Source organism: Schistocerca cancellata, chromosome 1 (assembly GCF_023864275.1).
Source record: "Schistocerca cancellata isolate TAMUIC-IGC-003103 chromosome 1, iqSchCanc2.1, whole genome shotgun sequence".
Classification (NCBI taxonomy): Eukaryota; Metazoa; Arthropoda; class Insecta; order Orthoptera; family Acrididae; genus Schistocerca; species Schistocerca cancellata.
Window position 1 is genome coordinate 562376669 of NC_064626.1, and position 17784 is coordinate 562394452.

Sequence of the window (17784 nt, forward strand, 5' to 3'; positions counted from 1 at the left end):
TCTAATCAAGTACAGTTGTGTAGGCATGAAATTTGATTGATGCTGGAGAAGGATATTTTGATTTGTGACAATCTATACAGTATTTCCTGTTGGTAATTAGGATGCTGTGACTATTCCACTGTTCACTGCCTCAGTGTTGTGATTTTCTTGTCACTAATGCCCACTTGGTCATGATAGGGAGGGGTTTAGATTATTTTTGTGTCTTGGAAAATACCAGGTATTAATTGCCAGAAAATCCTAAACTAAACTGTCATTGTGGCTTGAAATCCCACAAGGCAGACAGTTATGCAGCACAGCATAGCAGTGGTGTGGCAGCTTAGAATGGTAAACTCATATGTGAGTAACTTTTTGTTTCAGACTGATAATGTCCCCACTTCATGCTGTGTCCTATTACTTGTGCGCTGACTTTAACACTATGTACAAACTCACTTAAATCTTGATAACCTGCCATTGTAGCAGCAGTAACCAATATAACAACTGCACCAGACACTTGTTATCTTATATAGGTGTTTCCAACTGCAGCACATTATTCTGCCTATTTACATAGCTTTGTATTTGAATACACATGCCTACAGCAGTTTCTTTGGTGCTTCAGTGTATTTTTGGGAATGAACACACTCACTAGCAAGTAAAGGACCAGTACTATGATAAATATTAATTTCTATGGCATGAGGGATTTGTTGTTGCTATTTTTAATTCGTTAATCTGTATATAGTTTGAAAAATAAAATGACTTTAAACTGCACTCTTGTAAAGACTGTAGATATATGCCTACTTTGTTCCTTTTTACACATTAATTTTTGCCCTGTAGTATGAAATTAAGATGACCACATATTTTACTTATCTCATAGTGAAACAGCTATAAAAGTTGACAATTTTCTGCTGAGCATAATGCTTTTCAGCTGGGTGGTCACACTTTGTTTTGAGCACAATTTAGCTGTAGTCATTTGTATAGGTAGACCACTGGCTGATGATCATATTTACATAAAAATACTTGCAGCAGTTACTGCCTCATATTCTACTGTTCACCAATGTTAATTACATTGTACACATCTGCCTGCATTGGTAACTGCCAGATTTAAGTCTAAGGTAATTCAACAAAAGTTTTGCTCTCATTGACAACATTTTCAGTTCTGTTTATTGTCAGTGTTCAGTAATTCAAAACTGTCAATGTTTTACATAATTTTCCTATAGTTGAATAGCTAAACAGATTAGAGGTTTTGTATGTATCTATTATATATATACTATAAAAATTTTCTTTTTTAAAAGTCATTCAACACTAGTCTATTCATTTAACTTTAACATGTAATTACTTATGTTCATTTTTGATATTTATTTATTGTTTTTTTTCTTTCCTATGTTTATTTTATGCATTTGATTCCTCTCTGTCTATGTGTTAATGTTGCACTCCTTCCAGACTGGGTATCCTTGCTCCATCCACATCAATTCAGGAAAGTTTTGTTAGTACTAGGAGCTATCTTCTACGCTGGTTAAGCTATGAAATCCCATCAAATCTCATTCTCTCCAACAGCTTGCTCATTAAAGTTTGTAGATACAGACATCTCTCCTTTTTTGACAGTTTTTCAGATTTTCATTTCCTGTGCCTCACCAAATTCCATATACCCCATCATGAAAGAGAAACTTGAGAGATAAAAAATGAATCAGGTTATATATAAAAGATGAGGGTCAGCTGTTAAAGTCAACACTCATAACTACTGTTGAATTGTTGTATTTGCTCTCGTAGCCATGTGTGAGTGTTTGTCTGTGTGAAAGTACACTGACACAAAAAAAAAGAGTGGTAGCTCAAAAACTAGGAGTGAATATAAATCTGTGTAATGTTACCTGTTCAGGTATAGGTGAGTAGTTCCTTTTGCTCATTTCCTTTATTATTTCCAGTGAGAAATTTCTGTTAAATAAAACAGTTTATTCAGATATGAACAGAAATTCAAAATGTAATACTGTACAAAAAGTGTACTGAAAAAGAAAGAATAATTTATTAAAAAAAATAGAAAACAATGTACTGCACATGTATTTTCATGTCTCTGCATAAGTTTAACTTATACATATGAAGTTTCAAGCTGCTACTATCAAGCTTCTTGAAACTACTGACACAGAAATCCACAATTAAAGAAGAGGTTTGAATATATAGAATAAATATTAGATAGATGAAATGCTGACAAATGGAAATATGCAAAGATATTGAGATACTGATCCTTTCCTTGTATATCAGGTGTAATGAGATTCACCATTCATTTTAATATTCCTCATTAATCTTTAAGGAATTCTGACAGTCATCCAGCTCTGCTGCAAGTTCCTGTAGCATGTTAGTATGGCCATATGTAGAACCTATTGTTTTTCTTTTTGCAGCTCATAGTTTTTGTAGTCATGATACATGTGAGCACCAACATGTTTGCTATGAAGGCAGAGTTCTGACATGTTCTAGGCATACACATTGTGCAATAACATTGTGTTGTTCACTTGCACTTTCACAAAATGTATTGACATAATATTATTGTGCAATAAATACTGAACATATGAGGAACATACTACCAAAATCAGGATGATGCATTGGAGAAAGCTGTCCAAGTGAGTGGTTTTGCTCCACAACAATGCTGCAGCTTATTCTGTGCAAACACAGTCACATAATGACTATAAAATATTTCTCACACTCAGGTAGTCTCCTGGTATGGCACCCAGTGAACCTCTATCCTTGGATGAGAAACATTTGCATGGTTGGTATTTACAGAAGGATGACTAGATAATTTTCATGGTGGATGGTATCAGCTCCCAAGCTGTCTGTTTATCTGAAAGTCCAACAAACAACTAAATAAAATCCTACATATTCAAATAGCTGTTTGTTCATGACCTTATCTGCAGTCATGAAGTAATGATAATAGTTGGATATATAGATGTATTCATCCATAGAATACAATTTTTACAGTTCTTATAATTACTCTTATAGTATTTATAATTATTCCATATGGCATTGCTTAATGTATGGGATACGCATGAAAGTTAAGTGGCTATCTACAATTATTCTAAATATTCATGTACAGAGGTGCAACTTTTACTTAATAATTATGTTTCCAGCTTTTGATTACAGGTCCGAAGTTTACTTACAATTTTAATTTTCATGTGGAAGTGTGTTGTACAGTTTTAGGCTATTATATAACCTACTGTTCTGTGTTTTGACCTGTTTTTCCTGTTTTGGCATAATTAATGCTTGGATTTAGTTTCGCACTCATGTACTGAGCTGTTTGTAGCATACAGATGAACATTCTTTCTTATGTACAGTATAGTCTGGAAAATGAATTCACATATGGCAGTCAGAATTTCTAGCTTTATGAATAATCATACCATGGGTCCTATTGCTATTTGTTAGAATCCCTACAGCACTTTTCTGCACCTTGAAGACAGTCTGAATGTTGCCAGCACATGTACCCTAAAATGTGATTCTGCGACAGGGTATTGAACGTATATTTCCAAAATAAATCATTTTGAGCCATGAAATATTGCAAACTGATGCAAATATTTGCAAACCATAACATGCTGTGGATAATTTCTCTGGCAAAGCTTCTAAATTTTCTGCAGGTTTCAACTGACAGTTTACACTCCAAGAATTTGGTGCCCATTACACTTTATAATAGATCATTATTAATTTTTAATTCAGTTGATATCTGGAACCAGCAGTTGAAAATTCTTTTAATTTTATATTGACTTTCGCTCTTAATTAAATTACAAGATCAATGACAGTCATGAACTCAGAGCACTATTACATATATGAAAATCATATTTAAAATAAACCAAAAGCAAAATGGGAAATATTACACTACCCACAGCCCTGGTAAAAAATAGCTGTATACATTAGATTTGTAGAGATGCTTATGACTGCATGTCATGTTCACCGGATCATTTGACACATTCTCACATTGAATTGTATGGGTAAACATAAAGTTATCTTAAAATTGCACATACAGAGATTCAGTACAAGGTTCAGTGCAATGTCCTCAGAATGCCATCAAGTGGAAATCAGCTGGCAAATATTGAGCCCCAACAACATTCTTTGATCTGAATATCACAGTTGGCTGTAGGAACATGGACCCAAAACTTATGGTGGAATGGTATTGCTTGAGGCTGGATCAGATAAATGTGGTTGTCTAGAAACTGGACCTCTTCTTTCATGTAGTCATTTGTGTGGTGGTGGCTCAAGCATACATGAAACTTGTAATCAAAAGTGTATGAATACTGTATTCAACATTTTATGATGGGCTTCCTGGAATGTAACAGGTTTGCTTCTGTTAGCACATGACTGTGTATATCATCACTGTGTGCCCTAATGTTTCTATGTTATTACTAAAATACATAACTAAACATGCATAAATGAAATTTTTATATGTTATATAGATTATACAGTCATCCAGCTGTAAAGAAAAGCAAAACAATCAATATGTACAAATATGTATTTAGAAGCCAATACACTGTTTCTCTTTAGCTGCTTTTTTCCCCTCACTAACAACATTTGTGTGGATATGGTACTCCAGACAACATAGAATCAATATTTTCTCCCCATTCTCACATATCAGTTGTGCCAATAATGCATCAGTCGTAGCTTCAGTTTAATATTGTTGTTAAATTGAAATGTAGCGTTTAAACGAATAAAAAATACAGTGTGTCCATATATCATAATTTTCAGTCCAAATACTGCACAGTGCATTACCACATAATGTTTCTTACACCGCAGTCTTGTGTGTTTACATTTTGCAGCATGCAGTTGCAGTTGTTGCAGTTACAAAGCTAAGTACTGATAAAGTTATTTGTGCACTGTTACACAGTTATTAAATTTAATAGTTTTCAGCAGTGTTTCATGCTGTTTGAGGTGAACTAATGATTTAATAAACTTTTGGAAATGTACGCTTGTTGTGTTTTTTTAGAGTTTTCATTGCAGTGAAGTTGGTTAGTAAATTTTGTGGTTTAGTTTTCAGTTGACATTTCTTTTGTTTCTAGTGAAATATTTCAGTAAAATTTTCATTCAGTGTTTTAACTTCATTGAGTGTTCCAGTGGCCACTTGAATATTTGGATGTAGCTAGTAATTTTGTTAAGTTTTGTTGGTATTGGCATTAGTTTTGGTTTAGTAGTATTAATACAAGTAGTTGCTTTCTTAGTAGAGAGAGAATTTCAAGACCGCTGTTGTTAGTTCTATAAATAGTTGTACTGGTGTAACTGAACTTAGGTAACACAGATGTATATTTTTTCCAGTAACTGTAAAATTTTACCATGAGTGAGAAGTGTGGGCTCTGTCGTAAGTTTGTGAGTAGTGGGTTATGGTTTGGGATTTGTTCAAAGTATTTTCACTGTGGGAGGGGGGGGGGGGGGGATGCAATGCGGAAGTCAGTGGGCATTCTAGTGAGATCCTCTGCTGGGAATGCAGAATCTGTAGTAGAAATAAGTTGATAGAGGAGCAGGAGCATAAGATCTGTGCCCTCCAGGTGCAGTTACAACACGCAAAGGAGGAACTAGATAGGTTGATGAGGGTGAAGGGTGATGGGGAATGGGAACTGGCAGCTGGCAAGAAGGCAGCTAGGAAGAGGAGGTATTAAGATAGTTATACTTTGCATATGTGCAATAGATTTGACCAACTGTCAGAGTTGAGTGGAGAGGAGCCTCTTGTAGCTGTAGGTGCAGGGAACATACAGCAGTCCTCAGCAGTTAGGACGCCTAGGTCAGTTGCAAAGTCTAACGAAAGAAGAAGATTCTGCTGCTAGGTAGTTCACACGGTAGAAGTGTGGGCCAGGAGTTGCAGGAAGTGTTGGGGAGTGAGTGCCAGGTCACCAGCACTGTGAAGCATAGTGCAGGGTTGGCTCAGGTGACTGACAGCATAGGGAAGCTACGAAGGAATTCTACAAAGGAAGATCAGGTAGTGATGGTGGGTGGAGCAGGGAACAGTCTTGATAGGGATGGGGAATTTGATGTAAGTGGTGACCTGGTAAAGATTGCTACTCAAACTGATGGCACTAATGTGCATTTCATGCAACTGTTTCAGCATCACGATCAGCCTCATTATGCTGCGGCTGTTAGGTGCGTTAACATGGGGTTGGAGAAGGCACTGATGGCAGAGGGTATGGGTCACATTTCAGTGGTGCCAGTTGAGTCTATCAGTAGATCGGGTTTCACTAGGCATTGCCTGCACCTTGGTAGGTATGGGAAAGGGAGGCCGGCAAAGATTATAGTTAACAGTGTAGTTGGTGGCTGTGGGATCACTCATGGAAAAATTCCTGTAGTAGTTGGTGTTAGAGCTGCACCTTTTTTAGATTGAAGTCAGCCGATAGGTATACATGTTTAACAGAAGTCCCTATAACTAAGGGATCAGCTTCAGAGAACATCATGTTTTCAAGTAGAGAAGGAATTAGCATATTTCATCAAAATATAAGAGGTATTAGAGATAAAGTTAGTTAACTGCTTATAGATGTTAACTATGAAATTATTGGTATATTGGAGCACCACTTAAATAATTTGACAATTCAGAGGCTTCCTTTACCAAGATACAGATTAGCTGGCTGTTTTTCAAAGATATCCTTGCAGGATGGAGGAGTGGCCATGTACACAAAAAAGCAATATTCCATTTGAGTGCATAGCTGTATCACAGCACTGTACTGATATTTGAATGTTGTGCAAGGGCAGCTGAATTTAGTGAAACTTAACTTCTAATTGTTGTTGTTTGTAGGTCCCCTAAGTCTGACTTCAGAGCATTTCTGCTCAAGCTACAGAGGGTTCTTGATTCACTTTATAGGAAGTACCAGAAATTAGTTATATGTGGTGACTTCAATATAAATTTTGTACATGAGGGTGCAAGAAAAAGGATGTTGGTAGATCTCCTAAATTCATATGATCTGATGCCGACTGTGTTTTTTCCAACTAAGATGCTGGGAAACAGTAGCACAGCAGTAGACAAAATTTTTATTCATTCTTCATTACTAGATGGGCATTCTGTTAGTAAAAGAGTGAATGGCCTTTCAGACCATGATACACAAATCTTAACACTAAATGGCTTTTGTACTCAAACAAATGTCACATATAATGGCAAACTATTTAGGAAAATTAATCCAACAGCAACAGAGAGTCTTTTTAAACATCATCAAGGAACAAGAATGGCAGGATGTTTATAGTGCCAATAACACAGATGACAAATATAATGCTTTCCTTAACACATTTCTCATGCTCTTTGAGAGTTGCTTTCCATTAGAACATTCAAAACAGGGTACTGGCAGTAAAAGGCAGCCCGGGTGGCTGACTAATGGGATAAGGATATCAAAATGTTACAAGCAGTCACAATCAAGCTACAGTAGCCCATTACAAACAGTATTGTAGGATGCTTAAAATGTTATTAGGACATCAAAGAGCATGTTGTATGCAAACAGAATAGCTAATTCACAGGATAAAGCTAAAACCATATGGTCAGTTGTGAAGCAAGTGTCTGGTCACCAGCACAAGGTCGAAGATGTAAAGTCAGTTGGTAGTAAAAATATTTGTTTTACTGATAAATCATATATGTCTACAGTATTTAACAATCATTTTCCAAACATTGCTGGTTAATTAAATGAAAACTTAGTTTCTCCAGGGAATCATATAAGTCTCTTGGCAAATGTCTTTCCGAGATTGATGTCTGAAATACTCCTCTGTGATACAGACAAGGGGGAGATTGAGTCAATAATTAAATAAATGAAGACTAAGGACTCTCATTGATATGATGGAGTGCCCAGCAGAATATTAAAGTACTGTGCTGCACATGTTAGGCCTGTATTTAGCCATATTTGAAATTTTTCTTTAGGAATTCCTTTAGGAATGGTCAGTTTCCTGAGCGATTCAAGTACTCAGTAGTAAAGCCACTTTATAAAAAGGGAGAAAGGGATAATGTAGACAATTTTAGACCTATTTCTATGCCATCAGTATTTGCTAGAGAAAGGCTGTGTGTGTAAGGATAATTGAAGATTCTGTATCACATGATTTGCTATCAAATGTACAGTTTGGCTTTAGAAGTCTTTAAACAACTGAAAATGCTATATTCTCTTTTCTCTGTGATGTACTGGATGGGTTAAACAAAAGGTTTCACATGCTAGGCATATTTTTGATTTAACTAAGGTGTTTGTGTTGATCACAAAATGTTGCTCCAGAAGTTGGACCCTTACAGAATACAGGTAGTAGCTCACAATTGGTTTAGCTCTTACATTAGCAACAGACAGCAAAAGATCATTATTCACAGTGTTGAGAATGGCTGTGATGTGGGGTCTGCATGGGGTATGGTCAAGTGGGGGTGCCCTAGGGATCAGTGTTGGGGCCACTCCTGTTCCTTATTTAGATAAATGATATGACCTCTAGTATTATCGGTAACTCTAAAATATTTATGTACGCTGATGACACTAGCTTGGTAGTAAAGGATGTCGTGTGCAACTTTGGCTCTGTTTCAAATAGTGCAGTTCATGACATAAGTTCATGGTTTGTAGAAAATAAACTAATGCTAAATCACAGTAAGACTCAGTTCCAACAGTTTCTAACACCCACTTCAACAAAACCTGACATTTTAATTGAAACTGAACAGTTCAAATTTCTAGGTGTTCAGATACATGGTAAACTGTCATGAAAAGCCCATGTTCAGGATCTTATTCAAAGACTTAATGCTGCCATTTTTACTATTCCAATGGTACTGAAGTAAGTGATTGTTTGACATGAAAATTAATCTACTATGCTTATTTTCATTAGCATATGTCATTTGGTATTATATTTTGGGGTAACTCTTCGTATTATAAAAAGATGTTTTTGGCTCAGAAAGATTTGGGCAATAAGTGGTGTAAGTTTACGAACCTCTTGTTGACATTTGTTCACGAGTCTGGGTATTTTGGCATCTCCCTATATATATATATTTATAATAGAAGGAAACATTCCACGTAGGAAAAATATACCTAAAAACAAAGATGATGTGACTTACCAAATGAAAGTGCTGGCAGGTCGACAGACACACAAACAAACACAAACATACACACAAAATTCAAGCTTTCGCAACAAACTGTTGCCTCATCAGGAAAGAGGGAAGGAGAGGGAAAGACGAAAGGATGTGGGTTTTAAGGGAGAGGGTAAGGAGTCATTCCAGTCCCGGGAGCGGAAAGACTTACCTTAGGGGGAAAAAGGGACGGGTATACACTCGCACACAAACACATATCCATCCACACATATACAGACACAAGCAGACATATTTAAAGACAAAGAGTTTGGGCAGAGATGTCAGTCGAGGCAGAAGTGCAGAGGCAAAGATGTTGTTGAATGACGGGTGAGGTATGAGTGGCGGCAACTTGAAATTAGCGGAGATTGAGGCCAGTTGGATAACGGGAAGAGAGGATATATTGAAGAGCAAGTTCCCATCTCCGGAGTTCGGGTAGATAGGTGTTGGTGGGAAGTATCCAGATAACCCGGACGGTGTAACACTGCGCCAAGATGTGCTGGCCGTGCACCAAGGCATGTTTAGCCACAGGGTGATCCTCATTACCAACAAACACTGTCTGCCTGTGTCCATTCATGCAAATGGACAGTTTGTTGCTGGTCATTCCCACATAGAATGCATCATAGTGTAGGCAGGTCAGTTGCCTTTGATTGTGTACACCTTCCGGGTTACAGGACAGGAGTAGGTGGTGGTGGGAGGGTGCATGGGACAGGTTTTACACCGGGGGCGGTTACAAGGGTAGGAGCCAGAGGGTAGGGAAGGTGGTTTGGGGATTTCATAGGGATGAACTAAGAGGTTACGAAGGTTAGGTGGACGGCGGAAAGACACTCTTGGTGGAGTGGGGAGGATTTCATGAAGGATGGATCTCATTTCAGGGCAGGATTTGAGGAAGTCGTACCAATCCCGGGAGCGGAAAGACTTACCTTACGGGGAAAAAACGACGGGTATACACTCAAGCAGACATATTTTATGTCTGCTTGTGTCTGTATTTGTGTGGATGGATATGTGTGCGTGTGCGAGTGTGTACCCGTCCTTTTTTCCCCCTAAGGTAAGTCTTTCCGCTCCCGGGACTGGAATGACTCCTTACCCTCTCCCTTAAAACCCACATCCTTTCGTCTTTCCCTCTCCTTCCCTCTTTCCTGATGAGGCAACAGTTTGTTGCGAAAGCTTGAATTTTGTGTGTATGTTTGTGTTCGTCTGTGTGTCTGTCGACTTGCCAGCACTTTCATTTGGTAAGTCACATCATCTTTGTTTTTAGATATATTTTTCCTTCGTGGAATGTTTCCTTCTATTATATATATATATATATATATATATATATATATATATATATATATATATATATATATATATAGAGAGAGAGAGAGAGAGAGAGAGAGAGAGAGAGGGATACATTCCATGTGGGAAAAATATATCTAACAACAAAGATGATGTGACTTACCAAATGACAGTCCTGGCAGGTCGATAGACACACAAACAAACACAAACATACACCCAAAATTCAAGCAAGGGAAAGACAAAAGGGAGTGGGTTTTAAGGGAGAGGGTAAGGAGTCATTCCAATCCCGGGAGCGGAAAGACTTGCCTTAGGGAAAAAAAAGGACGGGTATACACTCGCACACACACACATATCCATGCACACATACACAGACACAAGCAGACATTAGTAAAGGCAAAGAGTTTGGGCAGAGATGTCTGTCGAGGCGGAAGTACAGAGGCAAAGATGTTGTTGAAAGACAGGTGAGGTATGAGTGGCGGCAAATTGAAATTAGCGGAGAGTGAGGCCTGGCTCCTACCCTTGTAACAGCCCCCGGTGTAAAACCTGTCCAATGCACCCTCCCACCACCACCTACTCCAGTCCTGTAACCCAGAAGGTGTACACGATCAAAGGCAGTGCCACGTATGAAAGCACCCACGTGATTTACCAACTGACCTGCCTACACTGTGATGCATTCTATGTGGGAATGACCAGCAACAAACTGTCCATTCGCATGAATGGACACAGGCAGACAGTGTTTGTTGGTAATGAGGATAACCCTGTGGCTAAACATGCCTTGGTGCACGGCCAGCACATCTTGGCACAGTGTTACACTGTCCGGGTTATCTGGATACTTCCCACTAACACCAACCTGTCAGAACTCCGGAGATGGGAACTTGCCCTTCAGTATATCCTCTCTTCTCGTTATCTGCCAGGCCTCAATCTCCGCTAACTTCAATTTGCCACCGCTAATACCTCACCTGTCTTTCAACAACATCTTTGCCTCTGTACTTCCGCCTCGACTGACATCTCTGCCCAAACTCTCTGCCTTTACTAATGTCTGCTTGTGTCTGTGTATGTGCGGATGGATATGTGTGTGTGTGCAAGTGTATACCCGTCCTTTTTTTTCCCTAAGGCAAGTCTTTCCGCTCCCAGGATTGGAATGACTCCTTACCCTCTCCCTTAAAACCCACTTCGTTTCGTCTTTCCCTCTCCTTCCCTCTTTCCTGATGAAGCAACCGTTTGTTGCGAAAGCTAGAATTTTGTGTTTGTTTGTGTGTCTATTGACCTGCCAGCACTGTCGTTTGGTAAGTCACATCATCTTTGTATATATATACATATATATATAATAGAAGGAAACATTCCACGTGGGAAAAAATATATCTAAAAAGAAAGATGATTTGACTTACCAAACGAAAGTGCTGGCACGTCGATAGACACACAAACAAACACAAACATACACACAAAATTCTAGCTTTCACAACAAACGGTTGCTTCATCAGGAAAGAGGGAAGGAGAGGGAAAGACGAAAGGAAGTGGGTTTTAAGGGAGAGGGTAAGGAGTCATTCCAATCCCGGGAGCGGAAAGACTTGCCTTAGGGAAAAAAAAGGACGGGTATACACTCGCACACACACACATATCCATCCGCACATACACAGACACAAGCAGACATATACAGAGTTTTATATATATATATATATATATATATATATATATATATATATATATATATATATATATATATACATGTGTACAGAAGCAAATAACCAGAGCCACTTCCTCATCCTCTCAAACCCAGAACCTCCCACAGAAGAACCACAAAAGTGCCCCACTTGTGACAGGATACTTTCCGGGACTGGATCAGATTCTGAATGTGGCTCTCCAGCAGGGATACGACTTCCTCAAATCCTGCCCTGAAATGAGATTCATCCTTCATGGAATCCTCCCCACTCCACCAAGAGTGTCTTCCCGCCGTTCACCTAACCTACGTAACCTCTTAGTTCATCCGTATGAAATCCCCAAACCCCCTACTCTACCCTCTGGCTCCTACCCTTGGAACCGCCCCCAGTGTAAAACCTGTCCCATGCACCCTCCCACCACCACCTACTCCAGTCCTGTAACCCGGAAGGTGTACACAATCAAAGGCAGAGCCACGTGTGAAAGCACCCACGTGATCTACCAACTGACCTGCCTACACTGTGATGCATTCTATGTGGGAATGACCAGCAACAAACTGTCCATTCGCATGAATGGACACAGGCAGACAGTGTTTGTTGGTAATGAGGATCACCCTGTGGCTAAACATGCCTTGGTGCACGACCAGCACATCTTGGCGCAGTGTTACACCGTCCGGGATATCTGGATACTTCCTACTAACACCAACCTATCCGAACTCCGGAGATGGGAACTTGCTCTTCAATATATCCTCTCTTCCCGTTATCCACCAGGCCTCAATCTCCGCTAATTTCAAGTTGCCGCCACTCATACCTCACCTGTCATTCAACAACATCTTTGCCTCTGCACTTCTGCCTCGACTGACATCTCTGCCCAAACTCTTGTCTTTAAATATGTCTGCTTGTGTCTGTATATGTGTGGATGGATATGTGTGTGTGTGCGAGTGTATACCCGTCCTTTTTCCCCCCTAAGGTAAGTCTTTCCGCTCCCGGGACTGGAATGACTCCTTACCCTCTCCCTTAAAACCCACATCCTTTCGTCTTTCCCTCTCCTTCCCTCTTTCCTGATGAGGCAACAGTTTGTTGCGAAAGCTTGAATTTTGTGTGTATGTTTGTGTTCGTTTGTGTGTCTGTCGACCTGCCAGCACTTTCATTTGGTAAGTCACATCATCTTTGTTTTTAGGTATATATATATATATATATATATATGGTTATAATAGAAGGAAACATTCCATGAAGGAAAAATATACCTAAAAACAAAGATGATGTGACTTACCAAATGAAAGTGGTGGCAGGTCGACAGACACACAAACGAACACAAACATACACACAAAATTCAAGCTTTCGCAACAAACTGTTGCCTCATCAGGAAAGAGGGAAGGAGAGGGAAAGACGAAAGGATGTGGGTTTTAAGGGAGAGGGTAAGGAGTCATTCCAGGCCCGGGAGCGGAAAGACCTACCTTAGGGGGGAAAGGGGACGGGTATACACTCGCACACACACACACATATCCATCCACACATATACAGACACAAGCAGACATATTTAAAGACAAGAGTTTGGGCAGAGATGTCAGTCGAGGCAGAAGTGCAGAGGCAAAGATGTTGTTGAATGACAGGTGAGGTATGAGTGGCGGCAACTTGAAATTAGCGGAGATTGAGGCCTGGTGGATAACGGGAAGAGAGGATATATTGAAGAGCAAGTTCCCATCTCCGGAGTTCGGATAGGTTGGTGTTAGTAGGAAGTAGGTCTTTCCGCTCCCGGGACTGGAATGACTCCTTACCCTCTCCCTTAAAACCCACATCCTTTCGTCTTTCCCTCTCCTTCCCTCTTTCCTGATGAGGCAACAGTTTGTTGTGAAAGCTTGAATTTTGTGTGTATGTTTGTGTTCGTTTGTGTGTCTGTCGACCTGCCACCACTTTCATTTGGTAAGTCACATCATCTTTGTTTTTAGGTATATATATATATATATATATATATATATATTTAAAAAGAAAGATGATGAGACTTACCCAACAAAAGCGCTGGCAGGTCGATAGACACACAAATAAACACAAACATACACACAAAACTCTAGCTTTCGCAACCAACGGTTGCCTCGTCAGGAAAGAGGGAAGGAGAAGGAAAGACAAAAGGATTGGGTTTTAAGGGAGAGGGTAAGGAGTCATTCCAATCCCGGGAGCGGAAAGACTTACCTTAGGGGGAAAAAAGGACAGGTTTACACTCGCACACACACACATATCCATCCACACATACACAGACACAAGCACATATATATATATATATATATATGTGTGTGTGTGTGTGTGTGTGTGTGTGTGTGTGTGTGTGTGTGTGCGTGTGTGTTTTGTCTATATCAGAAGAAGGCCTTCTGGCCGAAAGCTTATATGTCTAGTAGTCTTTTCTTTTTTCGTCTGTCTTTTGTGTCTGTCTGTGATTCAACATCTCCGCTACATGATGAGTGGCAATCTATCCTTTTCAAAATATTGTTTAATTAGCTATTTAACAGCAAACAGTTTAGTTTAAGCCATCCCATGATATACTTACAAAAACACAACAATTTGTTTGGATGCTGCTTATAGTGGGAAGTTACAAAACTTAGTTTCTTGATAATTTTTGATGTTTCTGAAAATTTTTCAACTGGAACTGAAACTTGTTCAGCAGGTACCTATTATTATTTTGAATGGCTCTTTATTATTTCATCTTGGAAGATGATGGTAATGAAGTCCCAAGTTTCTTGACAGAGCATAGGGGAACAGTGCAGGAGACCTGCACAGTCATTCTAGGCAAGGTCCTAATGGCTGTGGTTTGCCATTGCCTTCCTCCTACCGTAATGGGGATGAATGATGATGATGAAGATGACACAACACACCCAGTCATCTTGAGGCATGTGAAAATCCCTGACCCCACCGGGAATCAAACCTGGGACCCCGTGCTGGGGAAGCGAGAACACTGCCACGAGACCACGAGTGTAGATAGTATACAATAAATTTCCTGTATTAGTTCACAGTCTGGTGTGTAATTTAAATAATTTACAAATAATATGTGCATGACTGGGTCTGCAATCAGTAACTAAGCTCAGATACGATAGATGGAAACCTCTCAGAGTGGGAGTCAAAAATAATCTTACAGTTTCCAAGTCATCAATGCATATCATTATGCTATAACAGTTGATTGACTTTTATGGTGATGGTTAAAGCTTTATGATTATTTCTTGTACTTTATGCACTAAATAAAGAATTTTAATATGTATGTCATACCAGTGAAATTAACTGTCTTTATCTTTTATTTGTTTGCATCAGATACAAGAGAGAGTTATAAACCTAAGTAAATTAGCTCCAGACAGACATTCATGAGCATTTTAACTACAGAAACCTACCTTATAGCGTATAGCATGACATGGACTTTACAATATCACGAAAGCATTTTGGGAGGGAGAGGAAGGCCATAATTATTTGCATCTGCTCAATCATTAACCATAGTTCATGGATATGGGTCCAATATATGCCCATCTCAATTGACAGAATTACAGATGTACACAACAGGATTGACATTATCTGACCTGATGGGCCTCACAGGCACTCCCATGTCTGTGGAGTGTTTCTCAAAGAATTCTGACACAGAATGATGGAGAACAGAAATCAGTCATCCTTTCCTTTCAGGTTTTATTAGAGCAAATCTTGATTGCAGCTGGTAGCTGGCCATTGTCAGAGCAGTATTTCATAGTTCGAATGAACTTTGACAGGAGCCCAAACAACAGGGAATTGGAGTACTAGAGGATGTATTAAAACTTTTAAATGCTGCACTGATAATGGCTGACTACTAACTGAAATCTAGATTTCCTTTAATATATTCTAAAAGGAAAGGATGATTGATTACTGTTCTCCATCATTCTGAGAGTCATAGCACAGTCACTGAATGCATTCCACATTCCTAATGGAAGGTAATCTGATGAATTCTGACCCTATTTGTGAGTTGCTGCATGTTAACAAATGAGTCCACATGTTCAGATAGCTTACTCCTGTGCAATTCACTCATAAAAGACAATGACACCCAATTTAAACATTTCTCACATGAGAATACCCCATTATTTGTCTGAACAGTGCCCTATTTGCAAATGTAATGCCCCAGCCCAAGCTTGTTTCCAGTGTACCCTGCCAGTGGTATACATCAAAGTATATCATGAGTCATCAGTTCAGGCATTAACTTTCCATGCTTCGAATATCTAGTGATGTATTTCCTGTAATTGCTCCATCCATGCTATGATCTATGCCCTATGAATTGCTGCATGAAGAAATACAGGTGTGAGGTTTTGTATCCAAAAACATATCATGATTCTGGATGATATGGATGATCACTGGTTTCTCCAGTATGTAACTGGCAATATATTTGCTGCACTGTGAACTCCTATTCATTTTTTCAATCTATCATGATTGACATTGACTCCTGATATCACCATATACTGAGATGACTCAAGTCATATGAGAGCAATGACGGCCTTCATTTAATGACCGAAAGCAGTGGTGTTTGCATAGAGTTGTCAATGCTAACAGAGAAGCAACACTGCATGAAATAACTTCATAAATCAATATGGGATGTATGACAAACATAACTGTTAAGACAATGCAATGAAATTTGGCATTAATGAGCTATAGCAGCAGACAACTGATGTGAGTGCCTTTGTTAACAGCACAACACTGCCTGCAGTTCCTCTCCTGGCATGTTGACTGGACCCTAGATGACTGGTAAATAACAGCCTGGCCATATGAGTCCTGACGTCAGTTGGTAAGAGCTGACAGTAGGTTTAGTGTGGCATGGTCCTACTGAAAGCATGGACTCAAGTTGTCAAGGCACTGTGCAACTTGGTGGTGGCTCCATAATGGTGTGGGCTGTGTTTACCTGGAATGGTCTGAGTCTCTGGTCCACCTGAACTGATCATTGACTGGAAATGATAATGTTTGGTTACTTGGAAACTATTTCCAGGTGTTTGTGGACTTCATTTTTATGAATGACAATGCACCATGTCAGTGGGCCATAGTTATTCACAATTGGTTTAAAGAACATTCTGGATAATTTGAGTGAATGGTTTGACCACCCAGATTGCCTGACACAACTCTCATCTAACATTTATTGGACATGTCAGTTCATGCACAAAATCTTGCACCGGCAACACTTCCGCCTTTCACAATTATAGAAGGCTATAGAGGCAGCGTGATTCAGTATTTCTCCAGAGGACTTCCAACGAGTTGTTGAGTCCATGCTATGCGAAGTTGCTGCATTATATCAGGCAAAAGGAGGTCTGACATAGTATTAGGATGTATTCCCTGACTTTCGTCACCTCATTGTATAGTTGTATGTGACAAATGATATTGGGATTGATAGTTTTCCATTACCTGATGTACTGGTGGTACATACTTGCATACTGGTATGTGAAAATCTCAATGCCTGTGCAGCCTGACAGGAGGCTGATAGAGGTATTCAAGGTACCCTCCACCACACACCACCATGTGGCTTACGGAGTATGGATGTAGATGAAGATGTAGATGAAGGCATGATCCACACATCAGGCACCTCCCCCCCCCCCTTCCTCCTTTTCTCAGTCCGGCTAAAACAAAATGTGTTGCCCATCCTGTGTCTGATAAGATCCCAGTCAGACTTTATTATTCACTGTGGTAACAGGAGCAGTTTTTCTTCACAATACTAGTCAGTTCTAATTGAGTTGCCCATGAACATTTTCACATTTGGAATCATAATCATGGTACAATAATCGCAATTATACACACGCCAATAGCCAGCTGCATTCCCATTCTAACTGGCAGCTTCAGAACATTTTACTTGAAGAAAGCTTAGGTTATCTTCTCACTGTA